Source organism: Rhagoletis pomonella, unplaced genomic scaffold (genome assembly GCF_013731165.1).
Source record: "Rhagoletis pomonella isolate Grant_MI unplaced genomic scaffold, Rhpom_1.0 Rhpom_scaffold_00003, whole genome shotgun sequence".
NCBI lineage: Eukaryota > Metazoa > Arthropoda > Insecta > Diptera > Tephritidae > Rhagoletis > Rhagoletis pomonella.
The window spans coordinates 12,664,713-12,670,326 of NW_023458557.1; positions in this window are offsets into that span (position 1 = coordinate 12,664,713).

Genomic DNA, 5,614 nt, shown 5'->3' on the forward strand with positions numbered 1-5,614 from the left:
AAAAGGTAACCTATATTTTATACCTTTCTGGTGAACATAATTTAATTAAGCTGTGAAGCTGTGTTTTTCTGTGATCTGTTTAAATTTTGTGTTTGATAAAGCTGTTTACGCTTATTAAAGTAAAAAATTAAAAAAAGTGTTAATAAACTTCTGGTGCACAATTTAAAGATAAGTAAAACATCAAAATTTCCCGTAAATTTGATTAATTTAACTTGATATTCTTAATTGCATGTGCCGAGTATTTTGTTTCATATAATATATTGTTGTTGTACAATTGTTTTTGTTTGTGCACATTGATTTTGCTCTTTTTGTCTTTTTGTCATTTCTGCTGTTTCATCTTTGTCACAGCTGTTTGCGTTGTGTTTATTAGGTGTCAAATATACAGTGCATCTAAAACTGTTCGCTAACTGATATTTACCAGCTGATTGGTTCACTGATTAATACATCGTTTTCAAAACCGTTTTTGCTTTTTTGCTTCTAAAACCTAAAAATAAATATAATTTTAAACATGTCGTGTATTTACACCAATTGCCACGTTAAAAGCGACTCCTATGTGTCATGCTGGCTCTGCGATGGGATTGCCCATATAAAATGTGCTGGTTTGAGCGGTAGAGTTTTAGACGCTATTAACGAGGGTAAGGGTCTTCGTTGGTCTTGTCAAAAATGTAGATCAACTGAAGTTGATTTATTTAAATTCTTCAGGCAGTCCAGAAATGGTTTTTCTGAGATCGGGAAGGATCTGTCGGCGCTTGTTGAGAAATTTAAGCATTACGAAAAAATGTTTAGGTCTTTCACTTGTCTCGACGACCCTCCTCCGGATAGCCGAGAAAATAAAGGTGGGCATGTTATTAGTCCACCTAAAAAGACAGCCACGGATTCTAGTAAAAAAAATCCTCCATCCCAGTCCTTAGAACTTATTAATTTATCTTCTCCATGCCCTCAGGCATTGGAGCCTCCGATTTCTAAAGCCATATCCACTAGGTCTACTTCTAAAAATAGTCAAACAGTTGATTTAACAGTGTTGCCATCAACATCTCAAACTCCACTGTCTAACTTAGTTCCTCCGAATAATTCGGAGCCCCGCACATCAGACATCATTCCCAAAAAGTTGGTTGTAATTCCTCCGAGAAGATCAATCTTTGTCTCTAGATTTGCTAAAGATACTTCTTCGGATGATATAAAGTCATACATATCGACTAAAATTAGAACTAAAGATGTATTTATTCGTAAATTTAATTTTAAATACGATCGCGATATTTCATCTTTTAAAATTTATGTAGCTTCCGAAGATTTTGATTCACTACTAAATAGTTCATTTTGGCCGACCGGGGCGTTTGTTCGCGAGTTTGAGTATAAACCTAATAAAAGTAATAATAACGTAGCTAAAATTTCTAATCTTAATTCGGATTCAAAAAACTAACTCGCAAGTCTAATTTAAGTATTTACTATCAAAACGTTAGAGGTTTGAATACCAAATTAACGGACTTATATTTAAAAGGTTTTGACTGCAATTATAATATTATTTCCTTGACCGAAACATGGCTCAAACCTCATATTTTTAATTCCGAAATTCTTCCAAATGAATATCAAATATACAGGAGTGACCGCGTGGGCAGAATCGGCGGTGGTGTTCTTTTTGCGGTGCATTCATCGATACCATCCGAGGAAGTTAGTCTTCCTGTCATTGAATATACCGAATTTAAATGTATACGTGTACAGGCTGGAAAGACTTATATTTATTTAGCTCTTTGCTACATCCCTCCTAATTCTGCCGTATCGGTATATATGCAGCTAGTTTCTTTACTTGAGACCGTAAATGCAATGCTTACGGCATCCGATTCTATGATTGTTTTGGGCGATTTAAATCTGCCACATATTTCATGGAACATCATTGACACCGATGTTGTACCAGTTTCATATAGAGATAGTTACAATGTATTTCTGGAGGAAATGGCTGAACTTTGCCTCAAACAAATAAATATATGTCCAAATAAGTTTGGAAAGGTCTTGGATCTCGTTTACGTTGATGATGTTCCGAAGGCCTCTATTAATCGGTGTGACCCCCTAGTTTTGCCGGAAGATGCATACCATCCTGCTCTTGAGTTAAGCTACGAAATCATAAATGAAATACATAATAATAAGTCAAGTTCAAGTACTAGATATGTTTTTGCGAAAGCAAATTTCAGGAAAATTAACAAAGAACTTTCAAAGTTATCTTGGCCAATATATAGAGATGACGTGGAGCGTAGCGTTGAGCACTTCAATGATACTGTTTTCAATTTGTTTCGAAAGTATGTGCCAATACGTAATATTGTTCATGAAGAACCAATACAATTATGGTTCACTAAAGAGCTTAAAAAATTGAAAAATAAAAAGTCGCACTCTTTTAAACTGTATAAAAGAACGGGCTTACACAGTGATTACCTAAGGTACTCAGTTTTGCGGCATAGCTACTTTGCATTAAATAAGAAATGTTATAATTCATATTTATGTAAAATTAAGAAGAATTTAATTAACAATCCTAAATCATTTTATGGTTTCGTAAATTCAAAGCGTAAGGCACATGGTTTTCCGTCCGCTATGCTTTATCGCAACACTGTATCTAGCGACAGCCAACTCATTGCCAACATGTTTGCTCGGTTCTTTAGGTCCAATTATTCTGTAGACTTCCCTATAAGTGGAGACTATCCGTACGAGCTTTGTCCAATCAACTCTGCTTATATTCCAGTAATATCTTCCGATGAAGTTTTACACTCTTTAAAAACCTTAAAAGCGTCATTTAGGCCTGGACCTGATCATATTCCGACCTGTTTTCTTAAAAACTGCGCTGAGAACATCTGCGAGCCTTTAACAACTCTATTCAATTTGTCACTTAAACATGGCGTTTTTCCGTCAGCCTGGAAGGAGTCTTTCATAATACCACTTCACAAAAACGGCAGCAGGTCGTCTATAGAAAACTATCGAGGCATAGCGAAACTCTCCGCTATCCCCAAATTATTCGAAGCAATTATTGTTAACCAGCTGACATATTCTATATCTTCTCCAATTACACAATCTCAACACGGGTTTTCTAAAGGAAAATCTACTATGACTAATTTATTGGAGTTTACAACTCATGTCTCAAACGGTTTTAGAGAAAATGCTCATACCGACGTAATTTACACCGATTTCAGTAAAGCTTTTGACAAAGTATGTCACTCGTTACTCATCCGTAAACTCGACCTAATCGGCTTTCAGCCCAGTCTTCTTCAATGGATCTCATCTTACCTCTCTGATAGAACACAAAGAGTTATTGTTAATAATTGTTCTTCCAACATCATTAAAGTTTCTTCAGGAGTTCCTCAGGGAAGCCACCTTGGTCCGATTCTGTTCCTGATATTCATTAATGATATTTCTTCTATAATAAAACATTCAAAAATTTTAATGTATGCCGATGATGTGAAACTTTTTAAAACATTGTCCTCTATCGAAGAAAGGCCTTTGTTACAAGCGGATCTGAACAACGTGGTTAGTTGGTGTAATACAAACTATATGCCACTAAACCTTCAAAAATGTAAAGTTATGTGTTTCTCTCGGAGGGCTGTTCAACCAGCTGTTTATTCAATATCAAATTATAATCTGGAGCAGGTATCCAATTTTGTCGATCTTGGTATCACAATGGATTCCAAACTGAATTTCAACCATCATATTAATGTTACAGTCAATAAAGCCAAAGGCGTTTTTGCATTTGTAAGGCGATGGTCAAAAGAGTTCAAAGATCCTTATGTTACAAAAGCTCTTTTTACCAGTTTAGTTAGACCTATACTAGAATACGGATCTATTGTTTGGAATCCCCGCTACCAAGTTCATTCAGAAAGGATTGAATCAATTCAAAAACAATTCTTGCTTTTTGCATTGCGTAACTTTAACTGGGATTCAGATTACAATCTCCCCCCTTACACAAGTCGTCTAAAGCTCATAAATTTGCCTACACTCGCAAGTCGTAGAGAAATGCTGGGTATAATATTTATCGTAAAATTAATGACAGGCTTGATTAATAGCCCGGCCCTCCTGGCTGAGGTAAATTTTAATGTTCCTTCTCGAATGTCAAGACACTTTCGACCTCTATTTTTAAAGCCATGCAAAACTAATTTTGAACTAAACGAATCATTCCGTGGTTTATGTCAAGATTTTAACTGTCATTCCAGCACGTTTGACGTATCGGACTCGATTTTTACTATAAAGAAAACTATTATTTCCACTCTCAATAATTGAAATACTATCTTTAGCATATCCAATCAGCTGATGAATTTGATTCTGTAGCTGAATAGTTTTAGATCTCGACACTTAACAAACTCCTGTTTCCACTACTCGGCACGAAAAAACTAAAAAAAAAAAAAACAAAAAAAAAAGGTTCCGTACGTCATGCGGACTGCGCCCCTCGTGTCGGTTGGGCGGGAATGGAGGGTAAAAAGCCGTTGGGATTAATTAATTAATTATCGCATTTTCAGGAAATACTTCCTAAAGAATTATCTAACGGGATTTCGGAGTTGAATTCGGGTTACTTTGAGATACTTTCATTTCGTAACTTGCTTTTACCTACGGAAAAATTTTGTGTGGAGGAATATGCTAACACCGTCACGAAAAGATTGTCCAAATCAAGAAAATTTATTCTCAGCTTCAAATTGCCCTCTATTATATTAGAATTGAACTTTCCTTAATTTTTCGCAATTAAATTTTGATTTACATGATTTTTTTTTAAAGATTGAGCTATACTAAAAAAAAATCATGAAATAAATTCACCGATGAAAACATTTTAAATATCGTAAAAAGAAATCAATACAAAATGCTTTTGTGAGTGACTGTATACATATACCTTAATATAGAAAGGCCCTAACTCTTTTCTTTCGAAATTCAGTTTTATACAAAAGTCGGAAGATTATTCACCAAGGTCGTAATAGACTTCAAAACCAACTGATACATCAATAAATTAGTTTCATAGATTATTAAAAACCAGTGCTTTTAAGAAAATTGTAATTGAATAACTTTACTTTTTATTCAGATTTTTAACTACTCTATAAAGAAGCAATCATGTTAGATGGGGCCTTTCTCTATTACGGCAACGATATGTACATATGTATGTACATGCAGTCAAAGACAAAAGAAATTGCCAAAAAACAACGCGTTTTTCAGCAACTTTGAACTTGCTCTTTGTTATACTAAAATTTAAGGGGCTATACTTAACTTATACTTAAAATTTCTCTAAAAAATCTGATAAGAAAGTTGCAAATTAGTATCCAAATTTAATTAACCTAAACTACATTTTCATGAAAACTTAGCGGAAAATATTAAAAAAAGAGCTACATCTTTGACCATAGGTGGATGTTACAGCGTCAAATAAAACAACTATTTATTTTATTTACACTTTCAGTTGAATTGCAAATTTTTTATTTTTTCAAATTAATTCACTTCTAATTTTTTCTCTTTCATATCAATATATATTGCTGATTTACAATATAGATATTTGTCAAATACATGTTGATCACGTATGGGAATATCCCTATTTTGTTACTAAATACTGAATACACAAAAAAGATTTTAAATTTGGGCAAAAATTTGGGGAGCTTTTTAAAGT